The sequence below is a fragment of the Chinchilla lanigera genome, unplaced genomic scaffold, assembly GCF_000276665.1.
Source record: "Chinchilla lanigera isolate Chin_1 unplaced genomic scaffold, ChiLan1.0 scaffold00010, whole genome shotgun sequence".
Lineage (NCBI taxonomy): Eukaryota > Metazoa > Chordata > Mammalia > Rodentia > Chinchillidae > Chinchilla > Chinchilla lanigera.
Window position 1 is genome coordinate 2,928,391 of NW_004955411.1, and position 19,631 is coordinate 2,948,021.

Below are 19,631 nucleotides of genomic sequence, written 5' to 3' on the forward strand. Positions count from 1 at the left end.
CCCCCGCTCCGGGGCGCCCCGTCCCCGCGGAGCGCCGGAGCCCGAGCCCCCCGCCCTCCGCAGCTGCAGACGCTCGCGTGCTTCCTCAGACGGCGCCCTAGGGAGTGACCGTCCTCGGTACGAAGGAGGGAAGCTGGGCGTCAAGGGGCCGGGAGCCGGGGCAGCGCGGGGTGTGGTTAGCTGGGCGTGTGCGCCCTCCGACCGCCCTGAGCCAGCTGCCTGCTGTGCGTGCGTGTGTGTGCGTGCGTGTGTGTGCGTGGTGTGCATGTGCGTGAGTGCATGCCAGCGTGTGTGTATATCCATGTGCGCGTGCATGCGTGTGCGTGCGTGTGTGTGCGTGCGTGTGTGTGCGTGCGTGTGCATGTGTGTGAGTGCATGCCAGCGTTTGTGTATATCCATGTGCGCGTGCATGCGTGTGTGTGCATGAGTGTGTGTGCGTGCGAGCGTGCCTGTGTGCACTGGGTTGGGCAGGGACCCCAGAGCCGTCTGTGGAAATTGTGCCCGGGAGAGACGCTACAGGCTATTGGCTACAGCAAGTAGTTGTGTTCGAGGGTCGCTTGGAATGGATTTGTGATCCACACAAGTTCGTCTTGGGCTTCTTCCATATCCTACTTCAGGATCACTTTTTGAATCTTTCCAGGGTATTCAGACTTACTTGTAAATATGTAACTGCAAAGTAAAAATCACTCGAAAATGCCTTTTCCACCATCAGGTTAGCAGCGGTCCAGAAGCCCCCCTCGCAGTCTGGTCCAGGGCCTCTGGCACACACGGACGGTGACAGGGACCGACGCGGTCCCAAGGAGGGGAACCTCCCTGTGTGCAGCAGCTCGGAACAGAGAGGACTCTCTGGGTAAACCGGCACACGTGTGGAGAGGTGAGTACAACACTGTTTGAATAGCAAAAGATGAGAAAAAAACCAAACATCCATCGGTAGGGATTGGCCCAGCAAATTATGATACGGCCATGTAAGAGGATAGTGTACAGATGCTGAAAAGAGGAAGAAAGCTGCCCCTGTGCTCCAAAACATTAAGAGAAAAGAAAGTGAAGTGAAAACTAGCAAGCACTGTGCACCAGTTACACTGTGTGTTAAAAAGTGACGAGTTTACTCTACTTGCATTTATTTGGCCAGTTATGTGTAAGGAAACTGGAAGGATGCACAGGAACCCAGGTTCTCTCTTTGTCTCTATCTGTGTGTGTGAGAAAGAAATAGATAGACAGAGACAGAAAGAATATGTGATATAGGGAAAATTGAGCAGGTGAAGGGCAAAAACAGGAGGTAAACTTTTCACCGGACACGATTATACGTCAGGGTTTCCATCCATGGGCATATATTTCCTTTCCAAAGTCTTTTAAGGCCCTCTTCCCTGAGCCCAAACCTCGGCGGTCACGCTGCGGAGTCACCAGGGTGTATCCTAACTCTACAAGGTAAGGACTTCCGCTTGGGGCTCCCTTCTGTGAAAGCTGCCCCGGAGGCTGAGGGTTCTGCTGCCCTCGAAGGGCTTCGCACTGCTTCCCAGAGGAGGTCTTCATGAGACGGCCGCCCGGCCCACAGGACACGGAGGGGCAGAGCATGACTTTGGCAGGGGGAAGGGGGGACGTGCCCAGCCCAACGTGGGACCCCTCGAGCCACACTGCAGCTGGTGGCCTCCGTGTCCACATTCGTTGGCTGACGGCTCGTTGTCCACGCTGACTGAGCACGCCGTGCCGGGTCCTGTGGGAGGCCTGTGTACTGACTGGCCCCTGAAGACCGGCAGCCAGCTGTGAGGAGGGAGCGCTGCTCATCGCCAGGTTTTCCTCCTGCAGAAACGGCTGCAGAAGACGCGCTTTTCCCCGAGCATTGAATCATCAGTTGGGGGAGCTGGGATCTGCTTCTGGGTGGTTGTGCCCGAAGCCCGTGCTCTTAACCCCTGTGGACTTTGTCTCGGTCCCTGGTAACTCAGTGATGTCCCGAACATTTGGAAGCAGAAGAAATTGTTCACAAGTGGAAGAATTGTTCATGGTGACCTACAGCAATTGCCCCAACGAGGGCGCTTGCCGGGGCGGACTGGAGAAAGGCAGCATCGCTGCCTGGTCAGGAAACACCAAGCGCAGAAGTCAGGACGACCAGCATTCCACAGGCGGTTTCTTTGAAACAGGAAAAAGCAGCCAACCTAACTCTGCCTGCAAACCTGCTGCACCAGATTTACTGGTTTTCCCAAAGGGTCCTGTGAGCTTTCTGCTTATTATTGTTTTATCACCTGCTTTCCTGCACAGCTAAGAAATGTCTCATTCTGTCAGAATTCATTTTCCACACACCCCACATGGTCTGCACTGATCTGCCGCTTACCTACTTACACAGAGTTTTGTCTCCCACGACTGCAGGAGATTTAGTGTCAAGGTCATGGCTAGGGACGTGGCTCAGAGGTAGTGTACAAGCCTAGATTCAATCCCAACCACTGCCAACTACAAATAATCATCATCTTCCTTAAAGACTTTAAAATGTTTTTATTATCCCCACGTGGCGACATATGCCTGAAATCCTAGCACTGGGAGTCTGAGGCAGGAGGACCCCAGTTCTAGCCCAGCCCAGACAACTTAGCAATTTAGTGAAATTCTGTCTCAAAATAAAAATTTTTAAAAGGGCTGGAGGAATAGTTCAGTGTAGAGGTCTGGGGCTCAAGTCATACTGCAAAAATAAATATGAAAATAAGTAAATAAATATTCATTTTTTAAGTAAAATATTGTTATTAACACACATTAAGTGCCTAAATTAGTGGGGTTCAGTCCGATGTTCCCATAGATGTGTACAATGTGCACTGATAAGTTCAACCACCCTTCCTTCCCCCAACACCTTTCCGGTCTCTACTATTAACTATTCTACCTGTAGGTCAGCTGGGAAGATGTGTGATACTTATCTTTCCAAGTCTAGTTAGTTCTGTTTAACACAATGACCTCTAGTTCCATCCATTTTGCTACAAATAACAGGACTTCATTTGTCTTTATGGGTGAATAATATTCCACTGTGTATATAAACCACATTTTCTTTATCCATTCAGCTGTTGCTAGGCCCCGGGGGGCTGACTCCATATCTTGCTATTGTGTATTCTGCCTCAACAAACTTATGCTGTGCAGCTATCTCTTTGGTATGCTGATTTCATTTGTTTTGGGTATATACCCTGAAGTGAGATAATTAGATCAAATGATTTTAGTTTTTGTTTATTTATTGGTTGGTTTGTCTTTTGAAGCTGGGCTTTCCCATATTGCCACGGCTGATCTTGACTTGTGTGCTCAAATGATCCACCTAACTCATCCTCACGAATAGCTGGACTGTAGGTGTGTGTCACGGCACCTAACTAGTGTTTAGTTTTTTTGTTTTTTGTCTTTTTTTTTTTTTTTTGGTTTTTTTTTCTGGTACCAGGAATCAAACTCACAATGTTGTGCTTGCCAGGCAGGCGCTGTCCCACTGAGCTAAATCCCCAGCCCCTAGTGTTTAGTTTTTTGGGAGCTCTGATACTGTTCTCCATAAAATGGCTATACTAATCTACATTTCCATCCAGTTCTTTTGTTCTCCACACTCTTATCAGCATTTGTTGATTTTTGTTTGTTCATTTGTTTGAGGCAAACAAATTGATGTAATCTGGGCTGGCCTTGAATTTGCTATGTAGCTCAAGTTGTTCTTGAACTCGTGATCCCCTTACCTCAGCTACTGAAGAGCTGGGGTTACAGGTGTGTGCCCTGCACTAGCACATTCATTACTTTTTCTTTTGTTGATAACAGTCATTCTAACTCTGGGGTGAGATGATATATTATGGTTTTGATTTGCATTTCCCTGATCCCTAACGATACTGAACATTTTTTATCTATATGTTGGTAATTTGTATTTCTTCTTTTAAGAAATGTCTATTTACTTCATTTGATCCAATGGCAAATCGTAGGATGAGTGTGAAGTGGGACAAAACTATGGTCAATCAATAAGTATACAACAAGTATAGTCGCTAGGGTAATATTGATCAAGTGGGAATCAAATGGGGACACAAGTCACGTAGCAAGTGCACATGGGCAGACAAGGACTGTCCTGGAGGGGGCGGGTTAATGAGGTTTGGTCCTCCACCCCCAAGTGATGGATGCCTACTCAGAATACCAATCACTGCTGTTCATCCCTAGGGGAAGTATGTGGGTGAGTACTTCTTCTTCTTGAAGTCTGGCCTCCAGTGAATATATCTCCAGCCACAGTTGTCTTCTGCATTGACCTCTTGAGGCCCAGCCCTGTCTGACTGCCTACAATATTTCTGCCTAACTTAGTTATCTATGATAAATCCCAAGGGTTACACCCCAATCATCTGGCAAATGGATGTCACTTCTCATTCTTGAGTTTGGCTCTGTACACTGGGTCCACATATCAGTGGATGCTTCCTCAGGGTTGATTTTTGCTTCTCCCCACACTGATGAAGCAGCTAAACGTATCACTGCTCATTGCTTGGATGCTTTTCGTGCCCTTGGCTGCCCACAGGTACTTAAGAGTGACAGTGGCCCGGCTTATGTAAGTGCTGTCTTCCAAACATTTTGTAAGACTTTTCACATTTCCCTTACCGTGGAAATTCCTTCTAACCCTCAAGATCAAGAAATTGTTAAGTGTGCTCACCATGTACTCAAAATTCAATTACAAGAACAAAAAGGGGAATCCTTCCCTACAAAATTCACACCTCATGATAGACTTCACTCGGCAGTATATACCCTTAGCTTTTTAAATCCCACTAGGGATGGGACTGCAGCAGCTGAAAGGCAATTCAGTCAGGTAAAGAAATACTGGACAATGGAAGAGGCCCAGCCCAGTACTCATAGAGGTCCAAGGATATGCTTGTATCTTTCCACAGGACATTGACTAGCCTATCTGGGTGCCAGAGCGTGCTGTCCAGCTGTATCATGGACCCAGATCTGGAGAAGTTGGTTCTGTCTTTCAAGAAGTTGATGTTCAATTCTGTGGCAGTGATGCCTCAGAGACCACGCCATAGCCGATAGATAAGGATGGGGCAAGACTTGAGCTGGGGCCAGTTAAAGAGATCAGCCCAGGATGCCCGGGAGATGGTAACCAAAACTGGGAATCAGGGCTGGCTTCGCTTTCACCCTGCACATGTGATCGATCTCCAGCTTCAGCCATTCCTCACATCTCTCCTTGTCCTGTTTTGTAGTTGAAAGTGATGGGTGGTCAAGTTGGAGAGGTTAATGGGAGTGGATGCGTGATCTTGCTTGGCCCATATAACAGCCTGCAATTCAGTCTTTTGTGCAGAAGAACCCACATCCTGTATTTGGGAAGAGGAGGTCATTACATACCCACCCCTGCCCAAAGAGGACCCATCTGTGAAAATGGAGATGCCTCCCACTGTGAGAATCGCGCTTAGTTTTGAAGGCAAGACAAAGAGTGTGAGGGAAGCAAATGGAATTAATTTGTCTGGAGGATAATGCCAGTCAGTAACACCGGGGAAGTTAGCCAGTGTGGATTTCCAAGAGGACGAGAATTGCCACAGCCACTGTTGTTGAACAGAAGAAGGAACGATTGTGCCCCACGACCAAAGAGCTGAGCAGCACGCATCTGCCCGTGTGCGAGCAGTCCTGCCACAGCACCATAAAGGGAGCAATGGTCTTGTGTGGAGCACGTGGCAAACGTAGCCCTGAGGGTGAAGGGCCCTGCGGCTGCCAAAGGACCCCAGCGGGCATATGCTGAGCTGAGAAATAATTAAAAACATTGGTGAAGACGGCTCAGCTCCAGAGAGCTGAGCAGCAGAGAGAGCCAGATTACCTTTGTCCAAGGCAGCCTTAGCCTCTGATGTAAGCGCTCTTGGAAACATGGAGGCCGGGTCTCCCTTGAGGATATCAAAGGGAGGGCCTAAACGTGAGTTGTTAGCTTAAGGGCCTGTTTTTTGTGGGCTTTAAAGGCTTTTACACCATTTATTTGCATTTTCAAAAGCCAGTTGTTGAGCGACTATCTTGCCAGCCTCTGAGGCAGCAAAGGACCGTCTTGTCTTCGGTTAACATGGCTTTTGTGATGGCCAGGTTATGGGCCACGTGCCAGGCATCGCAGGTGACTTGATCCATGCACAATTTTTAAAAATTTCCCTTCCACAACAAACAATCCCCTGGACTTAAACATGCCCCAGCCATTCCTTTGCAATCATTTGGGGCCGTAACCTGCTGTCCTACGAGCCCCACAAAACCAAGGCAATAAAAGGTACAGCTCCACGAAGACACACAACTCGCCCTGGACCACTGGGATCGTGGAGTTCAGCAACAGGGCAGACATGATGGAAACCCCCCAGGGGTTCTTCCGCGCCCCTGGCCTCCTTCAGCACCAACTGCAAAGGGGAAAGAAGGGATGACGCCATTCTGTGGAGGGCGGAAACCTCAGTCTGTGATGCAGCAAAATGTTTCTGAACTGGGAAAGCAGAAGTAGCCGCTTGTGGCACAGTTAAAGTTACTGGTTTTCTTTGGGTGGCGTGCAGTGGACATCACAGCAAAACACTCCTCTAGTGGGGAAGGGTCTTCTTTGCCCCCACAGCTCCTTCCTTATCTGATTGAGCAAAGCTAGAGGGCTCAAGTTCGATGGGAGAAGGCCGTTGCTCCATTATCCTTTTTCTGCTTGAGATTTACTTTTAAAACAGTGCTCTGAGCCAAATCCTCTGTGCTCATCTCAACAGGCATACGATCATTGAGACATTCCCTTATCCTTGTCCAAAACAAAAAGGTAAATACGGAAATCAGTAATACAACAAGCATTTGTATATACATCTGTTGTTCCTGAGAACCTGTGTGCCCCATGTTTTACACCTGATGAAGTCAGTGTTGATATCAATACACCCCTCTCCCCTGTGCCTCTCATGAGCCTGTTTTGTTCACGCACACACTTGGAAGTGTCCTCTCCCTTCTACACGAGTTTCCCTGTGCTCTGAGTCCCTCTTTCAGGCACCAATTGCCACATCCAGCACAGCTTGAAGAAAAACAAGAGTCAACATGCAGAAAGCTGAGGTCATGTGGAGCCTTGTCCCCTGGTGGGGAAGACCTGCCCAGTGACTGCAGTGTGTTTGTTTATACACTCAGGAGGTTATTGTCAGTTGAAACCCCTCTGCCTAGCAACTTGTTTGCTTGGCTCACCTCGGGTGCCTTGCATTCTCGGCGCTGTAACAGCTTGTTCAGGTGGCTCACCTTGAGCGCTCCGGGCTCTTGGAGCTGGCCTTGCTTTAGCTTCATACATGTGATCAATCTCCGGCTGCAGCCACTCCGCTCAGTCTTTTTTGTTTTTGTTTGCTGTTTGCTACGTTGCCCAGGCTGCCTTGAACTCCTGGAGTCCAGCAATCATTACAGCTGAGCCATCAGAAGCTGGCATTACAGGCAGGTCTATACCCACACTCTTCACACCAGCTCAGCAGTTTTGTGAAGATCTGTAGGCCTTTCTCTGCAGAGAACCATAGCATCAGCAAACAGGAATCATAGGACTTCTTTCTTCCTCTTTGCATGCCTGTTGTCCCTTTCTCTTACCTAACTGCTGTGGCTAAAATGTCTACTACCATAGTGTGTTAGAGTGTACCTTCTCTTCTAGTGAGGTTCACACACTCACATGCTTCCACAAAGGCACTTCCGGCTGAAGGATCCCCTTAAACATCCTTTGTGAGGCCGTTCTCAATGTCATGGCTTTCCTCAGCTTGCCTGTTTTATTTTTTTATTTTATTTTATTTTATTTTTTGGTTTTTTCTCCGGTACCGGGAATCGAACTCACGACCTTGCGCTTGCCAGGCGGGCACTTTGCCACTGAGCAGCCCCATCTTGCCTGTTTTAAAGGGCTTTTATTTTTCCTTCATTTCTGAAGGACAGCCTTGCTAGGTATAGTAATCTTGGTTGACATATATTTTTCTTTCTAGACTTGGAATATGTCATTTAATTTCTCCTGGCCAGTAGTCTTTCTGCTGAGAAGTCTGGTGTTACTATAGTGCAGATACCCTTAAATGTGACTTGGTTCTTTTCTCTTGCAAATTTCAGTATTCTTTCTTCATCTTACCCTTTTGACAATTTGACTATACTATACTGCAGAGAATATCTTTCCCGGTCATGTGTATTTAGAGACCTATAAGCCTCTTGTATATGGATGTCTACATCTTTTCCAAGATTATAATCTTATTACATTGACTAAGTTTTCTATGTCCTTAATTTTTTTCTTCTCATCTTAAGGTGTTCCAGAAATCTGCAATTTGGTTCATTTAATGGTATTCCATGTATTTTTAATCTTTCTTTCTTCCTTCCTTCCTTCTTTCCCTCCTTCTCCCTCTCCCTCTTCCTCCCTTTCTCTCCTTTCTTTTCTTATTTCTTGTCTTTTTTCCCTTTTTTCTTACTGAGATATTTTTGAAGATATCTTTAAATTCATATATTCTTACTTCTATTTCATGTAGTCTGTTGTTGAGGCTTTCAACTATATATATATATATATTTTTTTTTTTTTTTTTTTTTATGGTCTTTTTGAGACAAGGTCTCGCTATGCAGTTCAAGCTGGCCTTGAGCTCACTTTGTAGCCCAAACTTGCAACAATCCTCCTGCCTCAGCCTACCAAATGCTGGGATTACAGGCATGTGCCACCACACCCAGCTCAGCTGTATTTTTCGTTTGACTTATTGAGCTCTCCATTTAAAAATTTTTTTTGTTTTGTTCTTTTCAAAATTTTCTATCTCTATGCTTAATTTCTTATTCATATCTTGTCTTACTAATTTAATTATTTATCTGCAATCTCTTGTATTTCATTGAGCTTTTTTAGAATCATTTCTCAAATTCAAATTCTTTATCAATGGATAATGAATTTTATCTATTTGCTTAGAATTGTTGCTAATTTTGTAGGCACTATATTACATTGTTTTCTTATATTTCTTGTGCACTTAAATTAGGATATATGTATCTCAGGGGTTAGATATCTCTACCACTTTTTTTCTTTCTTTCTTCCGTTTTGTATTTTTTTTGGTACCAGGCATCAAACTCTGGACCTTGTGCTTGCCAGGCAGGCGCTTATGCCACTGAGCTATATCACCGGCCCCTCTACCACTTTAAAGGGCAGCTTTCTTTGTAAGCAACTATCTCCTGAAGATAAAGTTTTGGGGTACTGGTTTGTACACAGCTGTAGGAAGAACTATCCTCCAAACCCTAGCTAAAGTAACTCTGTCTTGTAGTGTGTCTCTGTGCCTTAGACACTTTTTGTCGCTGGGACAAAATACATGGCACTGCAACTTGATAAGGAAGAGGTTTATTTTGGCTCACAGTTTGTAGAGGTTCCAGTCCACGGTAGTATGGCTTTAAGGCAGGGCACCATGGCACAGGGGCCTGGTGGAGGAGTGCTGAGCCTGGTCTTCCTGTATACTCCGGAGCAGCTGTGATGACATAGCAGGGGGAGCTGTCTCCAGAACAAACTCCTAAAGGGACCAGCACTTCCTGACATCCAACAGATGAGCCCGAAGGCGCACCTGGGTTATCATATCACACGTGCTTAGGGACCAGTAGCCTGTTGGACCCTTACAGCATCCCGCGCTATTTATGAGGCTCCAGTGTTAGGGGCCTGCAACGCTCCCTCTTTGATTCTTAGATGTAAGAATCCTTCCCGTTCCACAGTGTCCCCAAAGTGCCAAAAGAGCACACACAGACGCTTGCCGCATCAGCTGTCGTTCTGTCTCCATCGTCCTGCTTAAGTGCCATGTTTTCTTCTGCTGGATTTTATTGCTTCTTTGGTAAGGAAAGCTACCAGGGCATAGGACAGAAGGATGGCCCTGGGGGTGAGGGGAAGGGTTTGGGCCTGGATGTGGAATCATGCTTCAGACGAGCACGTCACTGGGAGCGACTTGGAAGTGCTCCTTAGAAATGCTTGTCATTTCCCTGGCCTTGTTTACATCTTGAAGCAAATGCATTTTAAGGAAAACAAAACAAAACAAAAAAAGAACAAACTCTTTGAGCTGGTGGGTCTCTTTCCTCTTCCCTCTGGCTTCTGGTCTCCCTTGGCTGAATTTCACCACTGCAACACTGAGTGCAGGCCAGGCTTCCTGCCCTGGGCTACTGACCCGGCAAGGTACTGCCAAGGAGCCCGTGCACCGCTGGCCGTGAAGACTGAGCCCTTCCGCCTCACCTCGCAGAACAGCGCAGGCAGGGCGGCGATGGGGTCAGCTTGAGCGAGAGAAGCAGAGAGGGCCGCGGGCTGAGCAGAGGGGCTGGGAAGTCGCAGTCGCTGCCTGCTTGGAAGTGCGGCATCGACAAGGTGGAGACGCAGAAAGGCCTGGGCAGGAAGACGCTGTAGGGAAGAGGAAATGCTTTTCCTTAGCCTCACATTCTACATCCGGGCCCCTAGAGGTGACGGGGAGGAAAGACGGATTGACAGGGCAGCAAGAGCGGCAGATGGGGACCCTCACAGAACCGAAATGAAAACCCCTGAGAGGTGATCAGACTGGCTTCTGCACCATTTTAACAAAGGGCGATAAAGTTGCAGAGAAGCAACAAGACAAGGAGCTTGAGTCCCCGGGCGAATACGCTTTGGGGAAGTAAGTATTTGGGGAAGCTAATAGAAGATAAAGGTTATAGTGAAGTTTACTGTCTAGACACCCTGCTGACCAAGAGTCAGTCTGCCCTTCCTTGTACAGGGGGAGGGAGAGACCTTGACAAAGGGAAATAAATGGCCGGTTTTTCAGCAAATAGGTAGGTAGAGGGTAGAGCGCTCTTTTCCTTTTCACGGTCACGTTCAGCAAGGAACAACCCCTAAGCAAAGCAGTAGGTGCGGATCTCCCTGCACGACCTGTCGATAGCCTTTCTCCTGCCGGGCTGGGAGCAGGTGCAGGCAGGGATCGGCGATCTTGCTCCAGAGCCTCGCACAGGGCTTGGCCCATTTCTTTGGCTGCAAATTAATGGGTGAAGGATTTCAAGCTTTGAGCCTCAGTTTGCTCATCTGTAAAATGAAGACAAAGATGTTATCTTAGGCTCTGAATCCATCCCCTGCCTACCCGGACTTACTCTTCAGAAGAGTTTCCTGTGGTGGTCATGAGAGGGAACCGAGATGTCCTCCCTCTCTCTCTCTCTCCCTCTCTCTCTCTCTCTCTCAGAGTAGGAAGAATTTACAGAGAGAAAGCATCTGTCTGAGAGGGACAGAAGGGGTCCAGAAAGTGAGTTGCCCCAGATTCTCTCTCGATTTAAATAAGTAGTGCAAGTGCACAAATGCTGCTTCTTTTATCTTTTGTAATTAGCACATACTAGTTCTGCCCATTTAGGAGGCACAGTGTGATAATGCAGTGTATGCATACAGTGTGTTAAAAATGTCTTTTCTGGGGCTGGGGATTTAGCTCAGCGGCAAAAGCGCCTGCCTGGCAAACTCAAGGTCGTGAGTTCGGTTCCCGATACCGGAGAAAAACAAAATAAAACAAAAAAAGTCTTTTCTGTCTTAAGTGGTACTGGGATATTTCCAACACATACGGCAATTTATAATAAGACACACCACAGTTAGCATGGCGGTGCACACGGGTAATCCCAGCACGCTGCGGGGCTGAGGCAGGAGAGCTGCAAGCTCAAGTTCAGTTTGGACAGCCTAGAGACTTGGCAAGATTGGGTCTCAAAATAAAAAGTAAAAGAAGGACTTGGGATGTAGCTCAGTGCAAAGGCCCTGGGTTCAATACCAACTACCACAAAATAAATTAAATTAAATTATACATTATAGCAAACAAGCAGTGCGTGCTTTCTTGTCTTGCCCATGCCTGTGAGGAATGGCTCCCTGGGGGTGGAAGCGTGTGGGCGTGCACGCAGGCACCGCCTGCTCACCTTCCTCTGCTGAGAGGTGTCCCAAGGTAGGGCATGGCCGGAGCAGTGCGCGCCGTGCTCCTCACCACGTTCTAAGGGGCAGGAAGGACAGGTCAGGCGCACAGCTGCACAACGGAACGCTTGAAAAACGTGGCCCGCAGAGAGCCCACCTGCTCCAGAGCACTTCCCCACGAGAGCAGAGTGCACGGCTGGTGGGAGACCACCGGGGTGGGCCACCTGTCGTGGAGCTCGCTCTCAGCTTGTGCTGCCACGCTGTGCTTCCCGGGCCTCAGTTTCCCCTTTTAGTGGAACTGTCCCGAGGGCCTGCTCGGCTCTGCTGGTAACTGCAGTGCTAGTCTGGATTAGCGGAATCCCGGCGCCACCGCCCAGGGCACCCCCTCCCGCGGCCGGGTCCTGGGGCTCACCCTCCTGGTGGGCGGGGCTGGGCCTGACCCGCCCTCTCCGCTCTCCAGGCCTGCTGACCAGAGCGCTCAGAGAGGCCAGCCAACCGTGCAGGACAGAGGACCCCGCAGGCTGCCGGCAAGGCGGGAGTTTCTCTGTCATGGCAGGCCCAGGCGCTCTCTCGAGTGCGCAGAGAGGCTGCCGGTTCGGTCTCATCGAAGCCAAAGAGTCCAAGAGCCTTGGCGCACAGCCGGCCCTGTGCAGTACTGCGGAGCGCTGGGGCGCCGGGCGGGTCCGGATAAAGTGCTTGCAATTCCTCGGAGAGGGGCGAAGCACGAGTCAGTTGCTCACCTTTCTCTGAAGCCTGTGGCACGTGGCGCGTGCGGGACACGGAGAGTGGGCAGAGGTGACCCGCGGTCCTGGAAGACGGGGAGCCGAGTGCTGGGACCCGCGCGCTGCCCCCCGGCGGGGCGGATCCGGAGAAGCCTCCGGGAGCACTGCCGGCGCTGTCCTGTGAGCGGGCGGAGGTGCCGGATGGGAGAGGGCCAGAAAGCGCGTTCTAGGCTCGCGGAGAGCCGGGGGTAGTGGGCGCCCGCGTGCAGCTCTGGCACCAGGTGAGGTGAGACCGGAAGGACCAGTCGGGCCACTTGAGGCCTAGAATGCCGAGGTCACGACTGGTTTTGGCCTGGAAAGCAAAGGTCAAAAACTGGTGGTTTCCATTCACCCTGCGGATTTCCCCTGCTGCTTCTTCCAAGTTGAGGCAACCTAAAACCATATTCGGACATTTCCCGAACAGCCCAAATCTCCAGCTTCTTAGAAACGGGAGGACCTGGCCTCGTGGAGACACCGCAGAGCGGAGCTTCCCTGTCCATGTCCCTGAGGGGGAGGCTCGGCCGTCCGACCAGAGCCTGGGCTCGCCTGTGGTCTGTGTAGCCTTCATTTGGTTTTTTTGTTTGTTTGTTTTTTGTTTTTCTCCGGTACCGGGAACTGAACTCACGACCTTGCGCTTGCCAGGCAGGCGCTTTTGCCGCTGAGCTAAATCCCCAGCCCCTTAGCCTTCATTTGTACTTCATTTCTGCTAAACGGCCGGTGCTGTGCGGAGGACAGCAGGCAGCTAGAGACCCTAGCGTCGTAAACTCAGCTCAGCACCTGCGATAAGATCGCTAGGAACAGGAGCGCAGGGGCTGCGCAGTGCCCGCCAAGCCCAGCCGGTCAGGGTATCCGGTAGACGATAATCCCTCAGCGGTGCCCACTGTCCAGTCCCTAGAGCTCAGGACACAGCCTGTGTGGACTGCATAGAGGACGTTAAGGACCTTACGGTGGGGAAACTCCCCTGGACTATCAGGTACCCTAACCTCTGCGGTCAGAAACATTGATGTGACTGGGGAAGTAAGGCCGGAGGGCAGCAGCTCTGCTGACACAGATGGAGCAAGGGGGATGTTATGGTTGATACGCTGTGTCAACTTGGGGAGTCCAGAAGCTTGACTAAGTAGCTCAGCAGATCAACATCCTGGAGTGCAAAGGACATGTCCTTACAGCCCTAGGATGTTGTTCATTGTGTCAGTGTGAGTTCAGAAGGTTAACTGCGTGACTCAGCAGGGAGCCAGGGTGCTTACACTGTGCAAGACAAGGGCACGGAGACTGTGTGAGCGCTACACGCCCCCTGGGTGGGGGCAGCCTGCCTACAATAATAAGGGAGGGAAAGAGGCTGCTTGCTGCCATTGCCCTCTTTTGCGCTTGTTGCTTTGCTGTTTTCTTCCCCCATGAACATTTGTCCTCTGCCATGTGCCACTCTGCCTCGGAGCCAGCCAAGCATGGACTGAAACCTCCACAAACTGTGAGCTAAATAAACCTTTCCTTCCTTAACTTTGAGCGTTGGGTATTTTGTCTCAGCCACGAGAGAAAAGTAACCAAGACAGGGGATATGAGCCGGGGCATGTAGGCAGGTTCTTCAAACTGGGACTCCTAGTGCTTCCAGGAAGGAGCGGAGATTTGCAGGAACATAGATGCTCGCCCGTCCAGAGTCACGTCGAACTTCTAACTTCCAGAACCATGAGATGACAAGTGTTTGCTGTTGTGAGTCACTAAGTTTGTGGAAACCTGTGGCAGCAGCTTTAGACATCCAATAGAGTGGCTGAGGACAGAACTGACAGGTGCGCCAGCTGATTCTTGTGTCTGCTTGACTGGATTAGGAGCCCCCGGGAGAAGGGCTTGGTTGTAAGGGTACTAACTGAGTCTGCTGTTAGGAGTTGGGGGTTAGGTGAGGAAGTGGGTCATGAAGAGTGAGGGGAATTGTTCTGCTTCCTCAGCACTCTTTCCCTGCTTTCTGTGTCCCGGATGCCATGAGTGGAGCAATTGACCTTCACCACATCTTTGCATGGTGAAGATTCTGCCTTGGAGCCAGCACATCATGGACTGAACCCTCTGATACCACGAACAAAGATAAACCTCTTCTCCTGCGGGTGTCAGGTATTTTGTCCCAGTGATGGGGAAGCTGACCAACACCAGGGACAGACATTACCCATTCAGGGTGCTCTCACATGAAGAAGATTGGAACTGGAGGACAAGGCTTGGGCTGGAAGGCACACTTCACATTTCTTTAAAAGATTTTCCCTGACACGTTCTGGTTGTACACACTCACGGAGTGCAGTGTGACAGTGCCATGCATACACACAGCGTGCGTAAATCATGTCCAACACCCTTTCCACCTCCTTTCCCAACTTACCGAATCCCTGCTAGTAAATATTCCAGTACATGCTTTCTCTTATGAGAAGCTACAGAGATAGGAAGCAGGGAGAAGTTCAAATAATTCCCCCAATTTTTTATTCCACTGTTTCAAAAATATCTCAATATATATGCCAATTTATTTTATATGTACTGCTAGTTTATCCTCGTTCACTGAAAACAAAGTTTTGTGCTGTTTCTTTTTTTGTAGGAGAGAGTGTTTTTTATCTGTCACTTGTACTCTTGAGTAACATTTTGGCCATTCTTTTAAGATTATGGTACACAATAGACTATTGCTACACAATAACTATTGTTATTCTCTATTTGGTTTGGAAATTTATTTATTTATTTATTTATTTATTTATTTTTGGTACCAGGAATTGAACTCATGACCTCAGGCTTGCCAGGTAAGTACTTATGCTGTTGAGCTATATCCCCAGCCCTTGGTTAGGAAATTTAAAAAAAAAAATTTCATAGAAGTAGAATGTTTTAAAATATTTCTTTATTAATATCTGATTGTATTACATTAAGATAAAAAATTTTAAATAACTATTCGCTTTTAGGTTGACTCTTTCTAGTTACCAAATACAGTGGTGCTTCAGGTCATGAACTTGATTCCTTCCACAATTCTGGTCACAAACCAAGTCAGATGAGAACCAAATCCAATTCAGTGTTGATCTTATGGGGAAATTTGATTTGGTTCTCATCCAACTCCGTTTGCAACCAGGACTGTGGAAAGAATCGAGTTTATGAACCGAGGTACCTCTGTAGGAGACAGAATATGCAGCACTGTACCTGTCTTTCTGTATCTGGCTTCTTTCACTTAACGGAATGTCCCCCATTTCCACCCATTCTTTTGCAGACACTATGATTTCATTCTTCTCTCTGGCTGAATAATTTTCCATATATATATATAAAACATTTCTTGATCCAGTCATCTGACTCTAGGTTGCCTCTTCACCTTGGCTGAGTCTATCTCCTAGCAATAGTGAACAGTGTCACAGTACCCAGGAGCACAGCAGTGTCTCTGGCATGCTGGTCTCATCTCATTCGGATACACCCGGAAGTGGGATGATGGGATCATATGGTTGATCTTTCTTCAGTTTTTGGAGTACTCTCCACACTGTTCTCCATAACTGTTGAACTAATTTACATTCCTGTCAGCAGTGTGTGACTTTTTCTCTAAATCCTAGCTGGCATTTGTATCTATGCTTCTGTATGTATGTGTGTGTTATTGAGGTTGGAACCCAGAGCCTTGACACTGAACTATATATATTCCCAGCTCTTTTTTTCAGTTTTATATTTAGAGACAGGCTGTCTCTAAGTCACCAAGTTACCCAGCTTGTGCTCAAACTTGAGATCCTCCTGCCTCGGCCTCCTAGAGCTCTGGATTACAGGTGTGTAGCACCACACCTTGCTGTTCATGCTTTTTGATGAGGGCAGTTCTAACTGGAGTGAGACGCCATTTCATCGCAGCTTTGACATGCATTTCCCTAATGCCCAATGGTGTCAAGCATTTTCCGTATATTTGTGGGGCACCCAGATACCTCCTTTTGAGTAGTGTCATTTAGATCACTCGTGTTTGAATCGGATCACGTGGGGTTTTGTGTTGTTAAGCATTGTGAGTTATTAGATTCTCAACATCACCCCCGTGTCAGGTTTTTTTTGTTTTTGTTTTTGTTTTTTTTGGTACCGGGAATTGAACTCAGGACCTTGTGCTTGTCAGGAAGGTGCTTGTGCCACTGAGCTATATCCCCACCCCCGTGTCGGTGAAATCGTCGGTAAATACTTCCCCACTCTCCAGGTCGTCTCCTCCCTGTTGATTCCTGTGCCTTTGTGATCCAGAAATCACCGCCTGTAGCAATGTCCCCTGTGCGTCTCTGTACCAACTTCCTGGGTCCAGGTCTTACACTGATCCGTGCCGAGTTTCTTTTTATGCAGAGTGAGACGGGTCGAATCCCAAAGGCGCATGTAAATATCCAGTTTTCCCAGTACCGTTTTTGAGGGGCTGTCCCTTCTCCAACGCATACCTTTTGGCACCTGTGTTGAGAATCGGCGGGCTGTAGATATGTGGATTTGTTTCGCAGGTCTCCGTTCTGTTCCTTGGTCTGTAAGGTTTTTGGTCAAAACCTTGCTGTTTTGGGAACTGTCTCTGTAGGATGTCTTGAGATCAAGTATTATGATGCTTCCGGCTTTGTTTTTATTTTATTTATTTATTTTTGAGTCTGTCGTGCTTCCAGATGAATTTTAGGATCAGTTTTCAACCTCCGTGAAGAATTTCACTGGGAGTTTGATGGAGCTTGTTTGGAATCTGTAGATAATTTTGGGAAGTATGCACATTTGAATGATATTGATCCTTATACCCCAAGAACATGGTAGGTCTTTCAATATTTTTGTGTCTTTTTCGATTTCTTTGGCCAGTGTTTTATAATTCTCACTGAACAAGTCTTTGACTTCCCTGGCTCCACTTCTTCCCGTGTAGTTTACTGTGCAGCTGTTGTGAGCAGGAGGAGGAGTGCGCTCACAGTTGCTCTGTCAGCAGCTTCCCGCTGCTGGGACAGGGCCCCTGAGGCACACACGTGAAGCGGGGAGGTTTTCTGCATTGTGCTTCTGTCCAGGCGCAGTGGCCCCACAGCGGAAGCTTCACGACAGGACGCGGAGCGGCAGGTGCTCACCCCGTGGCAGTCAGCACGCGGAGAACACGGACGCCTTGAGAGAATGAGCGGCCCCAGACAAGAGCGCACCCTTCCTGGCACAGCCCGGGCCCGCTGCCTCCAGCCGGCCCATCTCCTAGCGGCACCTTGGCCAGGAACTCATCAGCGTTGATGAGGTGACTGTCCCATGTCCCGATCACCCTTCAAAACCTCCACTCTGAGGACACGTGACAGTGAACTCGTCTGTCAGTTTGAGTTAGAAGCGCCCGGCTACCTTGGCTCTGCACAGTTCTGGGTGTGGAAGACCCACCCCAGGGAGGACTGTTGCCAGGATGGTATAAAAGGGGCTGAAGAAGGAAGGCTGCTTCTTTCTTCAGAGGAGCTCCAGCCGGCACCGTCACCTGGGCCTTGGCTCCTGGCCTCCACTGCAGACCCTTCAGCCTGCTGATGCCAGCTCACGTGGGACACCACAGCGAGCTCCAGGCCTTCGACCGCATCCTCACATGAGGATAAGCGATTTTATCCTATAACGATTATCCTCCATTCCATCGGTGCGCTGTGTCTATGCTGGAGCATTTTTGCACCCTTGAGTCTGTACCAACTTGATCATCATGAGTGATCTTTATTTTTGTTTTTGTTGTTTTTTGGTCTTTTTGAGGCAGGGTCTCCCTATGTAGTTCAGGCTGGCCTTGAGCTCACTTTGTAGCCCACACTGGCCTCGAACTTGCAACGATCCTCCTGCTTCAGCCTCCCGAGTGCTGGGATCACAGGCGTGTGCCACCACGCCCGGCATGAGTGATCTTTGTGTACTGCTGCATTCAATTTGATAGTATTTTGTTGAGAACCATTGCACACATGTTCATCAGGAATATCAGTTACATTTTCCCTTTTGTGTTGTTTCCTTGTCTGCTTTTGGTACAGGGTAGTACTGGCCTCAGAGAAGGAGTTTGGATGGGTTCCCTCACTTGCAGTTCTGTGCACTGTTTGAGAAGAATTGGTACCAGTTCTTCAGAAGTTTGGCAGAATTGTTGGGCGTGGTGTCACACAGCTGTAAATCCAGCATTTGGGAGACTGAGGCAGGAGGATCATGAGTTTGAGGCCAGCCTGGGTTACCATAGCAAGTTCAAGTTCAGCTACACTCTATCTTAATCAAAACAAAATAAGCAAACAAGCAAAATGAAAGCTAGCTCGGTGAGATGAAGCAGGAAGCCCTCCTCTCCTGGGTGCTGGCCGGTCTTCAATATCGCTGGCTCATTAGTCGTTTTTCACCCACTCACTTTTTTACATCCCCATGGTTCCATTTTAAAATATCCAGAAATTTCCCATTTTTTCTAGGTTTTCCAAGTTGTTATCATAGAAGAGTTTTTCTGTTTGTTTGCTTTTTGGGACAGGGTCTCACTAGCAGTTCAGGCTGACCTTGAAGTTGGGGTGATCCTCCTGCCTCAGCCTCTTGATTGCCAGGACTACAGGCATGCACCACCACACCCAGCTAACACAAAAGTTGCTCATAGTAATCCTTATTTTCCTTTGTATGTCTGTCATGTCAGTCTTGAGTCTCAATTTACACATCTTTTTTTATTTCTTTGGGTCTTCTCTTTGTTTGTATGGACTATCTTAGTCAATTTTTGTTCGGTTTTGTTTCCTGAGACAGGGTCTTTCTATGTAGTCCACACTGTTCTTGAACTTGCTATGTAGCACAAGCTGGCCTTGAACTCATGGTCCTCCTGCCTCAGCCTCCAAGTGTTGGGATTACAGGCATGCACTGTCATGCCCAGCTATTTTTTCTTTTTCTTTTTACATTTTAAAGAACTAATTCTTTGTTTCATTATCTTTTATATTGTGCTCATCTCTGTTTTGTCTACATCCTCTCGGTGTTTGTCATTTCTTTCTTTGTGACTGGTTTTGTTTGGTTTGTTCTTGATTTTCTAATCCTTGAGATATATCATTAGTTTATCTGAAATTTGTCTTTTAATTTTTTTTCCTTTTTCAAGAATATTTATTTATTACAGTACCGGCAATCAACCTCGCCTCCTCCCATGCTAGGCGATCACTCTTACACTAGCTGCACCCCAGCCT

At 48.2% G+C, this 19,631-nt stretch overlaps 1 long non-coding RNA gene across 1 annotated transcript; it reads left to right on the forward strand.

Moving 5' to 3' along the window:
- The first annotated feature begins 14,057 nt into the window (after positions 1 to 14,057).
- Positions 14,058 to 18,223, forward strand: LOC102012411. The gene is made up of 4 exons (XR_259913.2): positions 14,058 to 14,330; positions 14,487 to 14,646; positions 15,279 to 15,308; positions 17,520 to 18,223. It is a non-coding gene; the product is annotated as an uncharacterized LOC102012411 (long non-coding RNA).
- The last annotated feature ends 1,408 nt before the right edge of the window (positions 18,224 to 19,631 follow it).